Below are 24,221 nucleotides of genomic sequence, written 5' to 3' on the forward strand. Positions count from 1 at the left end.
TTTCTTAGAACCCACTTGTTCTGAGTATCTACTGCTACCTAACAAACTCTCCAAACCCAGGGACATGAAATCAGCAACCATTTATTACGGTCATGGAGTGTGCAGGTCAGGATTTTGAGCAGAGCCCAGTGGCGATGGCTTGTCTCTGCTCCAGGGCATCTGGGTCCCCTGCCTAAAGATTCAAGTGGGTTGAGGATGACTGGAATTGTCTGGAGGCTTCTTCACTTACATGCTGGTGCCCTAGCTAGGATGACCCAAAGGCTGAGCTCACTCAGGCTGTTGACCAGCAGGCCTGCATACAGTCTCTCCACGGGGCTTGGTTTCAACCCAGCACGGCATCTGTGTTTCAGGAAAAGCCCTCTGAGAAGGAACATCTGGTAAATGAGTATTATGAGACACCATTGCTCAGCCTTTTCTGGCCCAGACTCAGAGGCCATATACCATCTCTTCCATGAAATTCCGTGGGTTACCAGTGAGACCTAGAGGCCAGCCCAGGTTCCAAGGAAGTGCAATGAGATTTTCTCTTGATGGGGGAGCAGCGAGGTCACCCTGCTGAACGGCCTGAGGGGTGGGAGATGTTTTTGCAGCCATCTTAGGAAAAGACATCTGTCACGCCTTCAAAGAGAGAGTGCACTTAGCACCTTTCACGTCATTCTTATGCCAGGCAATAAACACAGGGTACCACTGGGTTACCAACTGCTTCATGTGTCAGTCCTAGCATTTGCCACATTATTTTGAAATATTGGCTTTTAATCTTTCTTCCCCTACTGGTTAATAAATTTGCCACTGCAAAACCTCCATTTTTATCTGTTCCCAGCTCCTTGCACACCTGGCATATAAGAGATGCTCAAGTATTTGTGCATTAAAAAAAAAAATAAAAAACAAGGGCACGTGAGTGGCTTAATTGGTTAAGGTCTGCTCAGGTCATGATCCAGGGGTCCTGTCATCAAGCCCCGCATCAGACTCCCTGCCCAGTGGGGAGCCTGCTTCTCCCTCTCCCTCTGCCTGCTGCTCTGCCTGTTTGTGCTTCCTCTCACTCTCTCTCCCGCTCTCTGTCAAATAAATAAATAAAATCTTTTTAAACAATAAATTAAAAATATTAAAAATCTCTCTAGTAGAATTTATCACAAGATAGTTCTTATTCATTTATACAAGTTTTCTCTGCTGAATTCTGCCTCTTGCTGATTCAGACTTTGTCTTCTTAATCTCTCAACTAACACTCTGCTTGGCACAGAGTAGTTTCTCTATAAATAGTTATGAAACTGAACAGCTCATTTCTATGAAGATGGCCCCACCATATGGAAACTAATAACAGACCTGATGTGAGGTTAAATATAATTAACTACATTCATGCCTGTAGTTATGGAGATCAAACGAATATATATCCCTTGTGTAATTGCTTTATAACAAGTAACTTCAAAAGCTACTGACTTTAAAGGACAAATGTTTCTTTATTGAGATTATATATGTTGAGTAGAGAGTTCTGATATTGGCTGGACCTGCAGTTTTCTGAGAAGTTGGTCAGCCTGGAACCACCAAGAGGGTTCCCATGGCTGGTATGGATGGGGAGCTGGCTTGCTGTGGGAGGCTCAGATGGGAGCTCAGATCTTCTCTGAACATCCGCGAAGAACCTCTCCCAGCGGCTTGAACATCTCCCAGTGGCTTGAACATCTCACAGCTTGGGGGCTGGGTGCTGATAGCATTTCCCAGAGCAAACATCCCAAGAGAAAAGGAAGGGAAGCAGCCAGTCCTCACAAAAGCTAGACTCAGAGTTGCTACAGTGTAACTTGGGCCATGGTCAGCTGCTTAAACATCACAGCACCAGTGAGACTCTAGGGTAGAGAAACACAGTTTCACTCTCGAGGGGAGGCAGTCAAGGGTGCATAGACATCTTTACCCATCACAGAATGAGAAGAGAGAGAAAGGAAAAAACAAATAGGAACTACTTCGTTGTAACTTCTGCTCGTGAATAATTAAGCTCATTGGACATAACACAGTTAAGCAAAGCTCAAGGCAAGTGTTCTGAACTCTTGTTGCAGAGTTAGAAACAGGAAATCTAATCTTTCCACAACTGTCAGTAGGGCTGGTTGCTTGACAAAAAGGATTTGTATTTTTTGGGGGGGGGGGGGTATCATTTTTTTATGAGGCATTTGAGATAACCCAATTGAAGAGCACAAATTCATTGGACATATACCAGTCAACATCCGAAACTTCTGCTCATTTATTTTAACCAATGTAAATTGAAAAAAAAAAAAAGTTGTATGGGAAAAGTTTCATGATGTTAGTTAAAAAGAAAGTTATAAACCTGCATTCATATCATCATTCTCATAATGTTTTTGCTTACATGTTTTTTTGAGGGTTTGGCATTTAACACAATAGCATATGGTAACTCGAATTTACTATCTTCTGCTACTTCTAGAAGAAGCTTCCTGTATATCCGCAGGAGATGGTTTTCCAGAGATTAAAAGTCAAGACTGGAGCTTCTTAGCTCCTGGGAAGATAAATGGTCTGTCGCTGGGTCCAAGGACCTGGGACCTGACCATCTGAATGATGGAACTGTCTAGATGAGCCTTCAAATGTTGTGATACAAACTAGGGAGAAAGAAATCCTGGATATTTCTGAGGGTTAGAGGCCAGCATGTCTGATCTGGGGAGCTAGAAGTGTGGAAGGATGCTTCAGAATTGTGAGAAAAGGGTGAGGGGGTTGATGATAGCTTCAGGGAAGGAGTTTAGATTGCAAACATTAAGTCTCCTTGAAGAATAAGCTAGAGGTGGCAAGACACCCACTTGGGGTGTGTAGGGGGGGAAACAGGAGCAGAATATTAAGAACATTGAGCTCAGCGGGTCTTAAAACTATACCAGGTCCACAGGTGGCAAGGATAAAAGGCACAGGGAGACATGGTCGCTAAGTCAACTTAAGAGCGGACTCACTTCCTGATTTCCTACTCCACAGAAATTCTACCATTCTGTGCAAGCCTAAGGAAAGACCCAGAAGAAGCTGAAAAGGACCAAGCTAGGATTTCAACCCCAGTGAATAAGGACAGACTCAGACGGAATTTGATTATATCCAGTATCAAGAAATGTGAGATTACTTTTAGCGGGGGGAGCAACTTAGGACTTTCTCTCCTCTCTCTCTATCCCTTCCTCTCTCTCTCTCTCTCTCTTTCTCCCTCTCTCACACACAAACAAAGAGTAGAAAACAAACTATAACTATTAACAGTGGTGATTTATATGCTGTTAAGTTACAGCTGACATTGCTAAATTTTTCAGGTTTCCTTTTTTTTTTTTATATAGTGAATGTACATTGATTTCAAAATTGAGCAAGTATAGGGAAAAAATAGAACCTAATGAGATGACAAGCTAACACCTAAAGTCTATCTACTCCCCAGGAGTACCCCTTGATCTAGAATCACACAAATGGCTCCAAGTGAAATCCAAGAAAATGAGCTTATATGATCAAAAACAGAGCAGGGCGATCGAAGCCAAAACTGTTCTCCTAAGTAGAGAAGAACTAGCTGCCCAGTGTTCATGGATGCTGGCATAAGAAGCTAACAGCTCTTATACCAGCATGCTTCCTATCTGCGTCCACTACTTTCAAGAGATAGAAGATCACTCTGAAGCAGACTCTATGGATGTGTCTTTACCCTTATTTCAGTGAAATTAAGCTTTCTATAAAATAAAGAAAATAAAACATTTGGAAACTTGGAACATCTTGGGAGGACGTAGATTCTGGGGTGAAGTCAGGGGGAGAAGGATTAGGAGGGAGTACAAAGAAGTCAAAATCTTGGTTTCCAAAAAGATAACAAAAAGAGGAAAGAGAAAGAAGAGATGGTAATTCATTGAATAACATTGATTTTATTGCTTTGTAGAAAGCATAGGATCTTTTCTTTAGGTACTGCAAAAGGAGGGTAAGTTTCTTTCATGATAGTGAAAATACTTCCAGCCCATTTTATATTAAGGACCCCAAACAGATAAACTTCCTTCTCTCAGACTCAGAGGTAAAAAAGAGAAACTGTGTAAAGGAAATACACACTCTTTCATCAAGCAGTTGAAGGCACAGGGAATGGGATCAGGGCAGAAAAATACAACTCCATGACTTCCAGATTCGTCTTCTGGGTTTTAAAGGTATCACATCAGAGCAGTTTTACTATGAAACATCAACTGAGTTAGTCAGGCTTCTCCAGAGAAACAATCAATGGGATGTGTATTTACCATCTATCTATCTATCTATCTATCTATCATCTATCTATCATCTATCTATCTACTTATCTATCATCTATCCATCTATTTAGAGATTTTTAAGAAATCAGTTCATCCTACTACTATTTTTAAGAAATCAGTTCTATCCTACTATGGTGGCTGGAAAGGTCAAAACCTGCAGAGGAGGTTGGCAGGTTGGAGACTCAGGAAAAGTCAATGTTGTGGCTAGAGTCCAAAGGCAGCCTTTCTTCAGAATTCCTTTTTTTCTTCACTCTCAGTCTTTTTCTCTTAAGGCCTTAGATGAGACCCACCCACATTACCGAAGGTAATCTGCTATGCTCGAAGATTACTGATTTAAATGTTCGTCATATCTAAAAGTTACCTCATAGCAACATCCAGACTGATGTTGACCAAAGATCTAGATAGCATAGACTAGCCAAGTTGACACATAAAATTAACCACCACAGAAAACAAATAACACAGAGGACAGGGGGGGATGGAGAGGAGAAAACAAACACTTCACAAAATGCCAAGAGCACACAGGACAGAGGAAAAGCTGACTCACTCAGATGATGAAGTGGTGTCATAATGAGGGTAATTTTTCTAAAAGTGCTCCTCCAAAACAAAAAGTTGAAGTGTCAATTTGTATGTGGTTATTCCATAGTGGGTAGAAGCCGAGCTTCCTGTCACAAAGAAAAGCTGTCAGATTCCACCCGCTTTCTGAATCAGGTAAACATTTCAAAGTATCTTTTCCTTAAACCCACTTCACCATGACATTCTGTTTTCAGAAAGACCCTTAATTCTTGTAGCTACCTTGTTGTTACTGTAATAGTTTCAGTTGTATCGGGGTCTTGGCTGAAACTTTTGCCCCCACACTGAACCTTATTTCCTTCAGTTCTCCAATGGCAGATTTGTTTGCAATCAACACATCACCTTGTAGTTCCACAGAAGCTCTATACTAATCCCACATTGTAGCCATATTTATTTTCTTCTCTTCTACAATAATTTCTTTCTTGTTCCTCCATCTGTTCACTTAGGGTACTGATCTTTCGCAGATCAAAGTAAGCTCTACCCATCAATCAACTTCATCTGTGAATTCTCTATTTATGCCAACAGTAAGTGCTCAGTACATCTTCATTAAATATTTTATAATATAATAAAGCAACATAAGATCAATGATACTATTGCAATAAATTCATTTCTATTACATTTTTCTAAATTTTGCTGATACACGGGCTCCCTGCTCAGTGGGGAGTCTGCTTCTCCCTCTGCCCTTCCCCCGCCACTCATGCTCTCTCTGTCTCTCTCTCTCACTCAGTCTCTCTTTCTCAAATAAATAAATAGATCTTTAAAAAATAAATAAATTTTGCTGCACAAAGAGGAATCATAAGCGTATTATCCAAGGAACTGCACTGCTGGCCAATCGGTACACAAATGATTTATAGTGATAGAATCACAAAATTTATTTTCAATAAACAAAACATCAATTGAACTGGTATTGTATATCCTAAGAACTGAGCTAGGCTCCTGAGTTAAAATAAGGAATGAGTTAACCATCTAGGAGGGGAAAAAAATGAATAAAAAAACTAAGCGTCTTTTCCATAAAGTGCAATACTTGTGTAACAGAAAATGAACAAAATGCTTAGAAACCCTCTCATGTGGCTCCTTCTTGTCAAAGCTGAAGACACCAAGGCTCAGAAAGAAAAAAGAAGCTTGTCCAGAATTACATGTATATTTTGGTAACAGAACCAGGTACTGGACCCCAAACCATTCATTGGTGGCTTCAATTAATTACAGCCTGTGGAGAGAAAAGCACCTACAGAGAAAAGGTTCACCCAAATAGTATAGCAAATCAGCACAGCTCCAGATTCCACCTAAAAAGCATCTCATCAGGCTCTCAAGTCAGGACTTTTTTTTTTTTTTTTTTTTTTTTTTTTTTTTTTTTGTAGAGCAATGGCCCAGCCTGGGAGCGGTAGAGCATTAATCTCACCATTAAGGCCCTGACATGGCTGAGATCTTTACCACCAGTGAGTAGCAATTATTTTTGTAGTAGAGGTCCATGTACAGAGAATTGATTCTCCAGTGCATATGAATATCCCCTATTAGCCCCACTTGATAAGTGGGAGCTGTGCTCGGGCCTGCAGCGGAGGGCTACAATTGCCCAATCGAACAGCCTCTCTTCATGCATAAACATTACTCCTGCTATCGCTAATGGGATAGGGTTCCACAGCACCGCGGAAAATAGAGCCCACAGTCTTGTGATAAATCTGTCAAATGTGACATGCTCTATGTGAAAGCGCAGCGCCACGGCTGATTAAATGAGCAACCCGGTGTACTGTACAATAACGCGTCAAGGCACTTCGGTGCCCACGGCTGGTTCGAAGCTCCGGGAGACAAGTCAGGGCTTCAGATAGGAGTCATTAGAAGTAACCCAAGTTAAAAAAAAAAAAAAAAAAATGCCCAGACTGAGAACACTGTAGACTTCTCTCATTAACGTGCCCTTCATCCTTCTCCCCTTCCTTGCCTGGTTTTGGTCACTTTCTTAAAATTGTACGTGTAGGTCTGGACCAGGTGTTCTAGAGCCCTGAGGGGACCAGCTAGAGATGGGTACACAGCTCATTTGTGGTCCGGCTGGATGTGACCCAGGGCTACAACCGGTCCCTGGCTGTCCTCCCACACTGTGACCACTGGACGTGCCACATAGCATCGCTGACAAAAACCTCACGGATGAAAACTTCTTCTCCCCCGTGCCTTTTGGACATCCTTCCCGCACCTCCTAGTGATACTGTGACATAACACGAAGTACATTTGGTTTGTGTCCCTGGTTCCTGGCACCTAGTTCCTAAAATTCCTTGGAATTTCTTGAGTGACAAAGGTGAGAGAAGCATCTTTTGTTATTTTTAATAAGCCCCTTCCCACCATATCTGAGTTTATGCTAATGAGGTGACTCTTGGAGGATGGAGGTTGGTTGCCAGGGGAACCAATCACGTGATTCGAGGGTTGGACCATTCTTCCTCACCCCCAGCCCCTGGGGCCTCAGTCACCTACGGCCAATGATTTAAACAATCAGGCCAAATAATGCAACCTCTGTAAACATCCCTAAGTGACAGGGTTGTGAGAACTTCTGGATTGGGAGCACATGGAGGTGCTGGGGTGGGGGTACACTGAAATTGGGTGTGAAGCTCCGAGGTCTTTTCCTATACTTTGCTCTATGCCTCATCCTTTCTGATAAACCAGAGAGTAAGTAAAGTGTTTCCCTGAGTTCTGTGAGCCATTCTAGCACATTATCCAACCCAAGGAGGGGTCCTGGGAATCCCTGATATATAACCAGTCAGTCAAAAGTGTAGGACAGGAGGCCTGCACCTGCGATCAGCATCAAGTAGTTAGTGTCAGAATCCAATTAAATTTATGTGCAAGGGACCTTTCAGTTCTGTTTCAGATAACCGCATCAACTCCACTAACTTGCGGTTGGTAAATCATACATGCTTCTGGGAAAGATTTCTTACAAACAATTCACCCACCCACCCCCCCCCCGCGCAAAAAAATTGCAAAGCCAGTTTGAAAAAAAAAAAAAAAAAAAAAAAACCACAGTCCTTAAAGACTTTTAAGGGGCACCTGGGTGGGTCAGTGGGTTAAAGCCTCTGCCTTCGGCTCAGGTCATGATCTCAGGATCCTGGGATCGAACCCCAAATCGGGCTCTCTGCTCAGCAGGGAGCCTGCTTCCCCCTCTCTCTCTGCCTGCCTTTCTGCCTGCTTGTGATCTCTGTCTGTCAAATAAATAAATAAAATCTTTAAAAAAATACTTTTAAGGTTGTTCATTTATTTGTTTATTCATTCATCCACTTACATAAACTATAGAGTTCATTTTGTAGACACTGTGCTAGATTCCAAGGGTCTAATATCTGTTGGAGATATTTTTTCTGTCCTCAAGGAGTTGACTCTCTCAATAGGGCTCTGTACACCTTTTCTGTAAAAACCAGATATTAAATATTTTAAGCTTTGCTGGCCATTAGGTTTCTGCTGCAGCTCATTAACTTCTACTGTAACACCAAAGCAACCATAAATCATATGTAAATGAGTAAGCGGGTTCCAGTGAAACTCTGTTTTTAGGGATCCGAAACTTGAATTTCATATAAAGTTCACATATCACAAACTATGCTTCTTCTGTTGACTTTTCAAAAACGTAAATGCAAATTAAACAATGTAAGAACCATTCTTATCTCACAGGCCATACTAAATACAGGAGGTGGGCCAGATTTGATCCGTGGGCTCTAGTTTGGCAAGTCCTGGTCTACATGCGGAGGCCCCAGACTCAGTGGATCACTCTGACGAGAAGAAAAGAAAAGAAGCCTCTGTAAATTACCAGGTTCTGGGTTTGGGTAGGTTACCTATTAACAGAAAGTTATACAGTTGCTGGAGACTACAGTAGTATTTTTCACCGGTTCCTGGTGGCATTGTTCCTCATCTGTTAAATGAGATTAAATCCCCCTCCCTCTCAGTGTCATTGCCAGGATTAGAAATAATGCTCATAAAATACTCCGCATGATGCTAGCCAATAGAACTCACTCTATACTGGCTGCTAGAAACAAATCAGCTTTGCTACACAGGATGCCCAGGGAATTTGAAAGATCGTTCTTCCATTTTAATTTGTATTGGGGCATTTCTTGGTGCCCTTAAAATAAAGGTTTTTCCTGGTGATTCACAGACCTGTACCCTGGGGATAAAAATATATGTTTATAAAAAATAAAAAATTTTTAAAAAATAAATAAATAAAGGTTTTTGTTTGATTGGTTGCCCAGTTGGCCAATATTTTTAAGTTAGAATTTTATTATCACTGTCCCTATGACTTTAACATTTACTACTCTTCTTTCATTTTAGCTGTATTACATACTCATTTATTCTCTTTTTGATTATTTTAAATAGAAACAGAAAGACCATATGTATGGGTGTTAGACTTGCCTTTAGCTTATGCCCCAAAAAAGAGAAACAAAAATATAGGTCCCCCTTCTCTCTACTTCTTGGGAGTGTCACTCCCCTAAAAAACATCTCCTCTAGGGGCACCTGGGTGGCTCAGTGGGTTAAAGTCTCTGTCTTCGGCTCAGGTCATGATCTCAGGGTCCTGGAATCGAGCCTCGCATTGGGCTCCCTGCTCAGCAGGGAGCCTGCTTCCTCCTCTCTCTGCCTGCCTCTCTGCCTACTTGTGATCTCTGTCTGTCAAATAAATAGATAAAATCTTTAAAAAATATATCCTCTAAATGTTTGGGGTAGTATCCTTAGCCAAAAGAACAATCTTTTTGATATAGACTGAATGGCTGCATCCCCCCAAAATTCATATGTTGAAACCCAGCCCCCAATGGGATGGCATTTGGAAGTGGGGCCGTTGGGAGGTAATTAAGTGATGAGCATAGAGCCCTCCTGAGTGGGATTAGTGCCCTTATGAAGAGACCTTCTTGCACCATGGGAGAGTACACCAAGAAGCTCACCATTCTGAAACAGAAAACTCTCACCAGGCACCAAGTTGGCTGCCATCTTGATCTTAGAATCCCAGCCTCTAGAACTAAATAAATAAATTTCTGTTGTGTATAAGCAAACCGAACTATAACAATTTGTTATAGGTGTTGTTAGTCCAACACCTTTCCAGTGATGACCATTCCACACAAAAGCACAGATTTTGACTTGTTCAGCAAATTCCTACTTTCCCCTGCACCTTTCGCATGCACACTTGCCAAGCTCAGATGAAACAGTAAATTCAGCCCTATTCACAGCCTGGAATATTCCTGAATCTGTAAGATCTCCTTATACCAAATACGTGGAACCTTCCCTTTATGAAGGACAGTGCCCACCTAAACCATTCTGCCCAGGATCAACACTTTTTAAAACTCAGCTAGCATCCAGAGAGTTTCTAATTAAGTAGAAAAAGGCCGCAACCTTATTGCTTTTCTTTTGTTTTGTTTTTTTGTTTGTTTGTTTTTAAGTAACGTGATAAAACTTTTTATTTGAATTGGTTTAAAGGATACGGATCCTTACAACTACGAAAGTAGCAAATACCTTCTTATGCGATCCAGTGGGCTTATGCATACCAGTCCAGAGTAACATTAACAAATCAGTAACCTGGTGGGTAACTGTTGTCAGAAAGAACACTTTCGTATCAGTCGTGTTAAAATAAAACTAGTATATTTCACAAATATTTTCCATTTGAGCAGAACTTTTAAAAATAGGTAACCTTATTCAGTTACATTCCCAGATTAAGAATATTTTTTTTACTTAATAATTATAAATAACAGGTATTAAGCAGCTAACTCACACTTGGCACTATGCTAAGTGCATTGCTGTATATAATTCTCACTCAGCACCTTGGACTAAACAGTATCCTTGCTTTTATTTCATAGAAAAGGAATCTTAAGGGTTAAAAGAGTAACTTAAAAAAGGTGGTGGGGGTTTGAAGTGGCGGGGGTGTGGGAGGTTGGGGTACCAGGTGGTGGGTATTATAGAGGGCACAGATTGCATGGAGCACTGGGTGTGGTGCAAAAATAATGAATACTGTTTTTCTGAAAATAAATAAATTGAAAAATTAAAAAAAAAAAGAAATGTAAATGTGAAGATAATAAAGTATTCTGGTGAAAAAAAAAAATGTGGTGGGGGAGGGTAACTTACCCACCATCTTACCACTAATGAATGTGGTCCATCTGACTTAACTGCATCTGGGCCTAATGGCTAAGCAACATCATCTTTCATGAGCCAGTTCATGTCTGTGAACCCAACAGAAGGATGCAAGAGTTTCTAAAGTCAGGGGTTCCATAAAGCTCTTGGATGATTTAAGTGTCCTATTGGTAATAACTGTACTTGCATTTATTTCTTAGGTTAAAGGCCTTTATATTATATATCCAGAATGCTGGATCTTCTCTGACTACTAGTTTGAGCACAGAAAGAGACTGAACTCTATTTTTTGGAGATAATGGCCTTATTTATAACTGTTTTTATAATCCACTTCCATAGGTAAAAATGAAAAGTCATGTCCTAACATTTCACATCATCTATATGTCTGGTATCTAAAGCATATGGGCTTTTCTAGGTGTCCATCAACTGATGAATGGATAAAGAAGACATGGTATACATACACATACAGTGGAATATTATTCAGCCGTAACAAAGAATGAAATCTTGCCATTTGCAACAATGTGGATAGTATTATGTTAAGGGAAAGAAGTCAGAGAAATACACATGGTGTAGGTTTTTACTCCAGTGTGGAATTTAAGAAACAAAACAAATGTGCAAAGGGAAAAAAAGAGAGAGACAGAGGGAAATCAAGAAACAGACTATTAACTACAGAGAGCATACTGATGGTCAGCAGAGACGAGGAGGAGGACAGATGGATGAAATAGGTGATGGGGAGTAAGAAGCTTGTCGTGATGGGCACCAGATGACATGCGGAGGTGTTCAATCAGTGTACCGCACACTTGAGACTGATACAACACTGCGTGTTAGCTGTACTGGGACAAAAATACATACGTACATACATGCATGCATGCATAAAGCATATGGGCATCTTTTTAGTAAACAATGCAAAGGTTCTGCCCTTAGTCTGGCTAGACCATTTAGCTTCAGAGGCTGAAGCTGATTAGAACTCTAATATTTGAACTAAAGAGCAAATGGAAACTTTCTTGCTTAATTAAGTTTGGTCATCAAAAAAAGTATATGGATTCTATTAACCTACATTTTAGAAAAATGCATTCTCTGAGTGAATTTCATATTATGACTTCAGCTTTTATAGATCATATACACTAGTTTCCATGTTTGGAAGGACTCTGCATGTTATAAAATAACTGAATGCAGACATTGTTTATCATGTTACCCAATATCCCTTACGTAGAGATCCAAGTGATAGATTCCATCCAAAACTTACTGTAATTGTCTTTCCAAAATAACTTGTAGCCTCCCTAATTACCATTCAATAAACACTATCCTAACCCGCTGGGTTTCCCATATTGTTTTGGTGCCAAGCTTGTATTGTGCTTTGTCCTCTGTGAAACAGAGAGCCACATTTAGTTTCAGGTATAGTAACTAACTAATCACAAGTTCCTGTTAAATTTCTCCTGTTTCTCTAAATGATCTTTAGTATCTGCTCTCTCTTTTCTTCTTAGTGTTTATCTTTATTGTTGTCCTTTTATTCCAGTATCATAAAATATTGCTTCTACTACAGGGTAAGGCCAATGGACCTAAAGATGGATGGATAGTTGCACAATTTACATAACATACCTAAGTATACACGGCCATGCCAGTATGGTAAACATGAGATTGAAGAAGAGGATTTGATTCATTAGGAAGGAATTATCTTCATGGTGGGGGAGGGAAAGCTTCTCTGGGCTGTTAGGTACTGCCTGCTTGAACACTGGCCGGCCGTTTACCACGAACAAGATGCAAGTATTTGGATGAGTACGTCAGAGCCATCATTTCATTGGAAAAACAACTTAAAATGCATATCACACGGATTAGTCCCCAGTTCCTGCCCACATTGTAAGACAGTAAAGGGAGAGCCAGCAACATTTGTATTCAACTGAGAACGCTACAGGTGTTCAATAAATAGTATTAGTAGATTAGTATCTATGTGGTGCTCTTTGAATATGAGAATAAATTGTTTGCATATAGACAGAGTCTTGTATAAATTGTTTAGTCAGTGCTTGGGCCATACCTGCCAGTGCTTATTCTATTACGTTATCTTAGAGGTCGATTCTTAAAGACAGAAGTTCTAAATCAGCATAATCCATTTGACACTGATATAGAATTGGCATAAACAATGAATCGTGGAACACGAAAAAATAAAATTAAACAAACAAACACATAAATAAATAAAATAAAAATATGCCCTCCCTATAGTTCAGGTCACTTCTGTCAAGAGGATGATGCTGTCTATTCAGCATAGTAGTTTCAACAAGTAGATTTTCTCCAGTTGTAGATAATTATGGAAAGAGTAAAAAATGTACTATTTTGGCTCATATTAAAATAACATAGTCAACTCTAAAAATAGGGTCAAATAAAGATGTGCATTGGAGGAACAAGATCTAAGAGCTAGAAAACATTTAAGCACAATAGGCTTAAATGGGCTTAGTGATGTCTACCCAACTCTTTCTTTTCATTTATTCCATCAAATAAATTTAACAAGTTGCTGGTGTACATGAAGTATTTTTCTGGACACAAAGAACACAAAAGTCAATTAAGCCGCTGTTGCCTTCAAGGATTTTATGGGTTATTTAGCTTTTGTAACCATCTTGGGTATCAATATACTTTAATTTTAGGGTTCAAAGCCTCGGAATCTGTACCCAGCTCAGTCCATTCTCTCAGTTATATGCCCCTGACTTACCCCATTTTGACTGTGTTTTAGTCATCCTACTTTTTTAGGGTCTTACAAGATTCTATTCCTAGTCAAGATAAGAAGCTGTATGCATATTTCTCCATTTCTGTATTTTGTCTCTTTCAGGCCAACAGACAAAAGCCTCCAGGAAATGTTGCTGATCGGGCCTACACTTCTGCAACCAGGTGAAAGTTCCTCCAGGTACTCAGGCCTGACTCTTTTAGACAAGACCCTCCTTAGAAGGCAGTAGAATCTCACCACACCAAATAGCGCTTACATGTTTAATATATTAATAGTTGAATCCCTCTGACCCTTCAAAGGGGGTATTCTTTTCTTTGTCCCTTCAAGAACTGGTTTCAAACAAAATTAGATGGTAATTATTCCATAGGGTGCAATGAGCAAATTTTGACCTCTTTTGTCATTTCAGAAAACTGAACGCATACCTGAAACTTCATTCCTCTATCACAGGTGTGCATATTACCATCAAAAATAGAAAATATAGGATTTCAGAGTTTGAGTAAGATGAGTTCCTATGTATTTTTTTTCTGCTGACCAGATTAAGTCCTATTTAAATCATTGTCAGCCACATGTCAGATTATCTCAGAAAGGGTATATACAGGAAAAAAAAAATAAGCAAAAAGAAAGACAAGAATTCCCAGAACCCTGGGTTGGCTAAAAGTATACTTTAAAATGTGATGGATTTGTTCTATTTGTTATAATTCTGAATTATTCAGTAGCACTTTTGGATGCAGGGAAAAATGCACAAATATTGAGTTTTTATATTTGGTCTACTTAATGTCACAGGTTCTGTATAATGTGACAGCATTGCATAATGTACATTGGAAAAATACATGTTCTGCTCACTTTATTCTCATAAAACCTTATTTCAAATTTTAAAGTGAAGGCAAATGTAGTTGCATTGTCCCTATGGGCTGTTATCTGAAGCTCTGTAACTTTGGGCATGTAATATGTGACTATTCACTAATAAGATTATTTAGTCAGCAGATCATAAGAGTGTTCTGAAATCAATTTCAAAAGAATTACTACAGGATTTCTAGTCCCAATAATATGGCTGCCTAAGTCTGAAGGCTCTCCCAATAGAAATAGAAATAATAGATAAAAGAGAACCAAAAGTCTTCTGAATGCTTAGTTGGTCTTCAGGACTTAGAAGGTGACCTCTAGAAGCCAGAAAAAAACAAAGCATCTAAAAATCAAAGTGGTAGGACCTGGGTGAAGTCTGTGGGGAGGTATCTGGGGCTGGATGTTAGTATCCATGTGATGACTGAAGGTAATCCTGTGCCTTATGTAAAAAGGAGAGTTAGAAAAGAAGTTTGGCACATAAAACTGGGATCCTTGGAGACATAGGAGGGAAATAAGACAGGAAAAATCTGCCAACAGGCAGAGGAAAAGAACAAGAAAAAAGAAGGGTTATCTATCTTTCCCCAGGCTTTGTGAGAAAAGCAATGCTCACAAACAAAAAGTCTCTTGGAAATGCAAACTCAAATACACTTTCTTCACAGTCAGATTATCACCACATGGTCTCGGAAACTTCAATCTAAGAATTAATACTAAGTGTGATTACAACCCACTGACAGCCCAGGGACATCTAGATACTTCCAAAACTCAGGCCCAAAGAATTGCCATGGAAATAATAAATTATTTAATAAATAATAATAATAATAATAATAATAAATTATAATAAAAAATTCCACTCATAAGTAGACACACACAGTTTAAACTCATGTTGTCCAAGAGTCAACTGTAATTAAAGGTATAAAATCCAACTGCCAAGTTACTTAGGCTAGAAGTAAGGCATTAAAAATAATGTAGCCTATTAGAAGTCATAGAAATAAAAAATATAATCACTGAAATTCAAAACTCAATGGCTAAATTAAAGAACAGATTAGAAATAGTTGAGAGAATATGTGTATCTCAGGAAATATAAAGGATAGAAAATTACAAAGACAGAAAATATCAAAAATCAACAGATATACTAGATAACATGAGGAATTGTAACATGAGGCTAATATAAGTTCCAAAAGAAAAGAGAGAGGCAGAATGCAAGGAGATGATGGCTGAGTTTCTTTTAGAAATGATGAAAGAGGGCACCTGGGTGGCTCAGCTCAGTTGGTTAAGCAACTGTCTTTGGCTCAGGTCATGATCCTAAAGTCTCAGGATCAAGTCCCACATCAGGCTTCCTGCTCAGCAGGGAGTCTGCTTCTTCCCCTGACCTCTGTCCTCTCATGCTCTCTCATTCTCTCTCTCTCTCAAATAAATAAATAAAATCTTAAAAAAAAAAACAAACTTAGAAATGATGAAAGATACAAGTCTTCAGATAGAAGATGTGTCTCCAGTGGCTATAGAGCAACACAAATAAAAATCAATCCATACCCACACACATTAATGTGAAATCAAAGAATACTAAAAAAGAGAAATTTAAAAGCCAACAGAGGGAAGAGTAAATTATCTACAATGGGGCAGAAATTAGACAATAGAGGCCACATAACAATGGAATATCTTGATAATATTTATAGAAAATAACTGTCAAGTAAGATTTTGCATCAAAGTAATAGTTTTTGAAGAGTGAGAGAAAAATCATTTTATCCAAAAAATAAAAAATTACAAAATTACAAAAACTAAAGAAATCTACTTCTTAACAAACTCTCATTGAGTGAAGTATTGAGAGACATATTTATGAAAAAAGAGATTGATACCAAGTGGAAGGAATAGGATGCAAGAAACAATGGTGAACAAATAAATTAATACACAAACATTGACTATATTAAAAAATAACTAAATGTGATATAATAAAGACAAAATGTAAATTTAAAAATTGCACAATTACCAACCTTGGTGGCTGGGGGAGGGGAGAGAGGTTGAAGAAAAAGAGGTCTAGTTTCTTTTATTTTCTTGAAAAAGAGATAAATAACTTTAGATTAAATATCTTCTATTCAAATTTTATAGGTAGCTATTAAAAAATACAAACAAAACTTTTACTTTTCCAAAACCAGCAGAAGGGGAAAAATAAGCATAAACAAAATTCAATACATTCAGTAAATATTAGGAAGAAAGGGGAAAAAAGGAAGCCAAGAAAAATATAATAATAAAATACCATAAAAATAAGTAGTGGGGAAAATAATCCAAATAAATTTACATGGACAAAAAGCTGAAATAGCTGAAAAACAGTGATTATTAGACTGTATTTTATTTTTTTTTAAAGATTTATTTATTCATTTGAGAGAGAGATCATGAGCAGGGAGAGGGACAGAAGGAAAGGGAGAGAGAGAATCTCAAGCAGACTCCCCACTGAGCATGGAGCCAGTGCAGGGCTCAATCTAATGACCCTGAGATTAGGACCTGAGCTGAAATCAGGAGTCCAATGCTCAACTGACTGAGCCACCCAGGCACCCCACATTGTATTTTAAAATTAAACCCAGACTGTAGTTAAATTAACCTGGACACTGTTGATGCCCAGCCTGCAACCGTGCAACTCCTCCTCCCAACTGATTTCCTCCAAAGCTGCAGCTGATCACCTGACCAGAAGAGTTTCCCCAACCCTACCTCAGTCAAGCACCTGTTCTCTTCCTCCCTGCTTGAAGGCTTTTGTAAGCTTCCTAACTGAACAGAACGTTAATCAGGCTGTGTGAGGGACTTAACATCCAGGACAGCCCTCAAGGCACAGGGTCAGTGTATAAACCACTCAGCCCCCCTAGGAAGTTTCTCAGAGGCTCCCCAAGGTGACTGAACCCCAGTTCTCTACTCTGCTTATTATCAAACTTTGTCTTTCTTCCCATCTCCCTTCCCCCATTTTCTCATTTAAACTTCCTGGCCTCAATCCCCAAATAAACTACCTTTACCCAAGTGTGAGTTACAGGGTTTGCATTGGAGGAAGTAAGCTTCCTAATATCATAAAAAAGAAATGCCTTAACCAACAAACAAATGTAATGAGACATAAATTTAAAGGAAAATAAATAGAGAAGGGTTTATCAGGCAAATACTAAACAAAAGACCACATGGATGGAAGGAGGAATGGATGGACAGGTAGAAATACAGATAGGTAATAGATAGATAAATAGATAGATAGATCGATATTACTATAAAAAGATAAGATTCTGATGTATATACTCTCAAAAATATAGTCTCAGATATATTAAAGAATTCCTAAGATTACAAAGAAATTGACATAAAATCAAAATTATAGTAGGAGCTCGTAAAAGAATGTCTTTTAGTAATTGATAGACCATGCTGTCTAAAAATCAGTAAAGACAGTAAATAAATTTGAAACTAGACCTTAGAAACATAGTTAAAACATACTAGACCACCAATCACGTTTCACCAAATATCAAACAGTATGTATCAATTAAGTTCTCTGCAATGCAATAAAATTAAAATCATAAAAATATTGCTAAGTCCTCTCATCCACTTGGAAATTTGAAAAAGCACTCCTAAATTATTCATGAGTCACTGAAGATATGAAAATGGAATTAGAACAAATGTAAAACTGAATGACAAGGAGATATATGTAAAGCAGTAATTTGAAGAAAATGATAATCTTCTTAAATTGATTATACTAATATGAAATGAAAATTTAAAATTAATGAAATAATCATCCAATTGGAAAAAAAAGAACAATGGGATATACTTGAAGAAAATAGAAGGAATAAAAATGTCAAAGTAAGGCCAAAATGTTACAAAGAGAAATGAAAAAACACCAGACCTAATTAGAGCTCCATTGTCCAATCAGGTAACCTCTCGCTTTGTGTATCTGTTGAGCACCTGAACTAGGACTAGTGTGGTTGGGAAACTGAATTTTTAATTTAATTTTAATTAATTGAAATACAAATTTTAAAACTGAAGCAATACAAAGTAGCTTTTCATTCAATATTATTGTTTCGGTAGGAATATATTGTTTTAATAGTGCTACATTTCACTTTAACTGTTGGAAATGAATCACCCAATTTGAGATCTCCTATGAGTATAAAATACATACCAGCTTTTGGTGATTTAGTACAAAAAAGAAGAATATATCTCATTCATAATTTATATATTGGTACATATTTAAAAATGATAATATTTTGGATATGTTGTATTAAATAGAATATATTATTAAACTTAATTTCACCTGAGTTTTTTTCCCCGTGTTTGAATGTAGTTACCAGAAGACTTTAAATTACTTCTGTGGTTCACATTACATTTTTACTGAACAGTGTTGACTTACAGAGTTTAGCAATGTTATTGAGTACAAGGTTAATATACAAAATGTAGTAGCATTTCTATACATAAAAAGAAATTTTAAATAAAATTTAATTATGATAGTATTTTCAATTGCCACAAAATTATAAAGAACTAGGTGAGAAAGTCCTGAAATACACAAACGTATACCAGGATAAAAGGTGGAATATTCCATATAAATTGATTAAAAGTTTAAGTGTCTAAAGGATGACACTGCTCTCCAAATAAATGTATAAGTTCACTGCAATTCCGTGTTCTATATACTAGACATGAACATTTGAAGGTAGAAATTTAAAAGCTGCACCACTTATAGTTAGTTATAAATCAAACAAAATATGTGCAGATCTATATGATAAACACTGATGAAAGAAATCAAAGAAAATCTATATAAAATAGAGAGAAGACATGGAATTACTAATATGAAAATTTCCCTCAAATTGATTTATGAATGCAATGTGATTACCATCAAAATCCCACTAGAATTTTGGGATTCAGCAATGAGGGAATCTGAATGTATGCGGAAACACAAAGGAATTAGAATAATCGAAACAATTTTGACAAAGAAGGAGTTGGAGAATTTATGTCCATCCTCTGCATAAATCTCCAGTTATCAAACTATGTAGTATCAAAATAGACCCACACAAATATGGCTAAATGATCTAGACAAAGGTGCAAAACCAATTAATGGGAAAGAATAGTCTTTCCAACTTATGTTTCAAAATAGTTGGGACATTCATATTCAAGAAGCTGAGCATCAACCAATTCTTCATGGTCTATTATAAAAATTAAATCAGAGTGGTTCAAAGACCTAAGTGCAAAATGTACAACTATAAAATATAGAAAACAAGTCTTTTAAGCTTGGGTTAGGCAAAGAATTCTTGAACATAAAACTACACACACAACTAGTAAAAGAGAAAAATGATAATGTGGACTTTATCATACTTAAAAATTTTTAAGATATGGCCTGCTTTTCCCTCTGCTTGTGCTCTCTTCCTCTCTCAATCTGTCAAATAAATAAACAAAATCTTGAAAAAATGAAGATTGATGAATCACTGACCTTTACCTCTGAAACCAATAATACATTACATGTTATTTAGTTGAATTTAAATTTTTAAAAGTGAAAAAAAGAAAGCTGTTTGATAGCCTTTTAGAAGGTTAAACATACACTTATCATATAGCTGAGCTATTCCACTCCTATTTGCTTAATTAGAAACAGGCTATTAAATATCAATGAGTTCGGTATATGGCAGAAGTGATCTATCACTAGGGAAGTGACGGACTAGTCAATAAAATGATGATGGAAATTAATGATGTATGATAAGAGACACAACTGGATCCTTATCCCGCCCTCCGTACACATGCAGGTAGGCACACAAAAATGGATTAAGTCCTAATATGAAGAACTAACTTTGTAATCTTTAGAATATAATATAAAAGAATAGATCTGTGGGATATTGAGGTAAAAGAGAATTTCTAAATAAACACAAAACCACAAAAGATAAAATGAAAAAATGACGAATTAGAAAACATCACCAAAAAAATACCCTTTAATGTGAAAAAATACTTTTAAATAAGAGAGAAAAAAGAACGCAGATTGGGAAAATTTTAGTACATATAACTGACAATACCAACCAGGAGACAACATTCCTTTTAGGAGTGCCTGGATGGCTAGGTCAGTTAAGTATCTGACTTTGGCTCAGGTCATGATCTTGGGGTCCTGGGATCCAGCCCCATGTTGGGTTCCCTGTAGAGCAGGGTGTCTGCTGTCCCTCCACTCCTCTCCCTGCTCGTGTTTTCTCTCAGATGAATAAATAAAATTGTTTTTTTAAAAAGAAAGAATTCCTTTTAAAAAATCAAGAAACAACAATTTCAGTCAAAAAGTGAGTTAAGGGAATAAATACAAATTTTATAAAAATCTGGGTCGCTGTTAACATATGAAATATATCCATATTCATATTTCATCTTTCAGGAGAGAAACTGATTTAAATGATTAAAGCCATTAACTGATTTAATGGCTTATTAACTGATTTAATGGCTTATTAATATGATGGAATACTATATAGCAATTTACATAGGTGAACATAGATCTATTCAAATAAAACTCTGAAACATATTGTCAAATGAAAAAAGCAAGTTGCAAAGGTACACCTTTAAGGGAAACATCAAAAATGTACATTTTAAAGTCACATTACAAGTAAATAGTATAGACCTATTCACTCATAAGTATTAAAAGCATCAAAAATGCATGGGGAAACACTGACAGCGCCCAGTGCTGGTGATGATGAACAGAAACCACCTGTGGGAATGAAGAATGTCCAGCAACCTAGGAAGACAGCTTGGCAATTTCTTGCAAAACTAAAAGTACTCTTACCATGCGATCCAGCAACTGCACTCCTCGGTATTTACTGAAAGGAGTTAAAAAGTTACATCCACAGAAAAACCTGCACACAGATGTTTCTAGCAGTTTATAATTGCCAAAACTGGGAAGCAACCCAGATGTTCTTCAGTAGGTGAATGAATAAATAAACTTGATCCATCCAGACAATGAAATATTATGCATCACTAAAAAGAAAAGGACTGTCGGGTGCATGGGTCGCTCCGTCAGTCTGCCTTTGGCTCAGGTCATGGTCCCGAGGTCCTGGGATTGAGCCCTGTGTCAAGCTCCCTGCTCAGTGGGGGTCTGCTTCATGCTCTCTCTCTCAAGGAACTAGAATCTTTGAAGGGAAATAAAAAGGAAACTATCAAGTCATGAAAAGATGTGGAGGAACCTAAACTGTATATTATTAAAGGAAAGAAGCCAATCAGAAAAGGTTACATACTGTGTAATCCAACTACATGGCAATCTAGAAAAGACAAAACGACGGAGGGAAAAAGATCGGTGGTTGCCGACGTGAGACGGGAGAGAGATGAACAGGTGGACCACAGAGGATTTCAAGGGAAGAAACAAAACTCTGTAGGATATTGTAATGGTGGATGTCCGTCATTATACGTTTGCTGCAACCCACAGAATGTACACCACCAAGAGGAAGCCCTAAAGTATATTAGGGACTTTGGATGCTTTTGATGTGTCAGTGTCGGTTCATCCTTGATTTAAAAAAAAAGAAAGAAAAAAAAAACATTCTGGTGACTGACATTGGTAATGGGAGAGGCTGTGCATGGTGAGGGCAGGGAGTGTGTGGGATATCTCTCTGCACCTTCCTCTCAACTTTATTGTAAGCCTAAAACTGCCCTACAAAATCTTTTTTTTTTTTTTTTTAATGCATGGAAAATGTTCACACCAGTTTCTCAGGAGTAGCACCCTCTGAGGAGGGAGAGTGGGTAAATGGGGTGAGAACTGGGGTATCAGTAGAGTTCTACTTGTGTAGGAAGGGGGTGAGGGTAAAGAGAGAAGATGTAACTAAATATGTTAACAACTGTTTAAACTTGGTGTTGTGCCTGTTTTCTGTTTGAATTTTTTCATGCTCTTTAAACAATTTCTCTACTGAAACATAGCATTTCATAAATGTGTTAAACAATGTCGAAATTACTAGAACACACATTTATCTTCCAAAAGAGCTCCATTAAAGGGCAACACTCATTTGCATCATGTACTTCTGAAAAACAAACTTTATGGCTATCTCATATATACCCCTTGTTGAAAGACTGGAGTAAAACACTGACCAGTCAGCATGGAGCTCACAATTTCCCTTGAAGGGAGGAGGTTATGGATTGGGTACCTCGATTAAGAGCTGTGTCTTCAGTGTTCTTATATATATGTTGGTTCTTGGGCATTGCGCATTGTTTTCAGTAAATATCGGACTAATATTCTAAGAACATTTCTTCATTTTGCCTGAGGGGGCAGAGCTATAGGTAAAGAAATGACATGAAAACCCAAAGCTCAGAGAAGCAGAGGCTCTCACTAAACGTCCCCGTGGACTTGTTCCTACCGATGCCCATAATTTCTTATGAGTTGTCAATGCCGCACCCAGGAAATGATATTCAGAAAGATCCTCGTGCTTCTTCCCCTCCCAGAAGGATACCATGAATTATTTAATTTCCTAGAATTCCTTAATCTTCTTTTTACAAAAAAAAAAAAAGTTTTTTCTCTACTTCGACAGTTATATCACTTTATTATTATTTTTTTCCTTCCAGTGCCTTCACGAAGTTCTTGATATGAAAGCTTAGCCTTCCCCGATGGCTGTTATTCGAAATGAAAAGCTGCATGAGTCTTGTCAGCCTCCATCTTCCACTATTTAATTTTCACTCTGGAGTTCACAAAATGGCCATTTCTATAATGCATTCCGTGTTTCCGGATAGAGAAGATTGCTAGCACAGTCAATATCCATCTACGCCTTCGTTCTCATCAACAAAACATGTCGTTTGTAGTACCCACACATCAACAGACCTTCCTCAAGCCCGCCACTACTGCTTTTCATAATTATATTTTATAATCCTTCTTTACACACGAGAGCTCAATTCACTTCCTCCTACGATGCATTTAGCATCCTCTTCAAATCCATTAGTGGTATCACAAGCTCCACAGCATCGTTCCCTCTTCAAAATATTTTATTATTAAGTTACTGTACTGTGAGCTGGGAGTCTATGAATATTTAAGCAAGGCATTGTATGTTTATGTACACTCTGCCAAGACAAAAAAAAAAAAAAAAAAAAGCCTGTTTGCCCTAATATTTTGGCAGCGGTTTTAAAAGCTGCTATGTTTTTAAAAAGAAATGTTTGCTCAAGTTGAAATGGATTGGCTATAAATAAGTAAAGAATCCATTAAAAAAAAAAATCTTGATGATTTAAACCTTACCTGTTCTTCAGTCTGCAAATAAAGTGTCAGTGCTAGTTAACAATCAGGGTAGGAACAGGCAAATGGACTCCAGTGCTCTGAGAAGCCTGGAAAGGTTGTTAGCACAGCTAACTTGTTCCAGTTTTGCTGGCTCTATATTCACTTTTCAGCATTTGAAACTGATTAGCCCTACATCTCATTAATGGTTATGGTGACATCTCCATTATTGCTCATAAATTTTTAAGATATACTGTTGAAGTTAGTTGGGTGTCTGTAGATGAACATCGATGAGCCACTGATTTCATCCAAAATAAAGTTAATCACATGATTTGGAACATTGCCTAGTTGAGATGCAGTGATCAAAAAAAGCAAAATGTCTGAAATGTCCGTCAATGAATAAATGGATAAACAAATAAGATGTGTCCACATATGGAATATTTTTCAGCAATAAGAAGGAACCAAGTATTGCTATATTGTACAACATGGGAAAAACTTGAAAGCATTATGCTAAGTGAAACAAGCCAGTCACAAAAGGCAACATATTATGCAAGTCCATTTATATGAATTATCCAAAGTAGGCAAATCTATACAGACGGAAGGTAGATTAGTGGTTGCTTAGGACTGGTAGAGGGGGTCGGGGCAGAGGGTACTGGAAGTTGATCAGTAATAA

The 24,221-nt window shown here is 37.9% G+C and overlaps 1 long non-coding RNA gene across 1 annotated transcript; it reads left to right on the forward strand.

The window, feature by feature from the left end:
• The first annotated feature begins 13,674 nt into the window (after positions 1–13,674).
• LOC309864027 lies at positions 13,675–23,967 on the forward strand. Its single transcript, XR_014311345.1, has 2 exons — positions 13,675–13,749; positions 22,912–23,967. It is a non-coding gene; the product is annotated as an uncharacterized lncRNA (long non-coding RNA).
• Positions 23,968–24,221: the final 254 nt, after the last annotated feature.

Source organism: Mustela nivalis (genome assembly GCF_964662115.1).
Source record: "Mustela nivalis genome assembly, chromosome: 5".
Classification (NCBI taxonomy): domain Eukaryota; kingdom Metazoa; phylum Chordata; class Mammalia; order Carnivora; family Mustelidae; genus Mustela; species Mustela nivalis.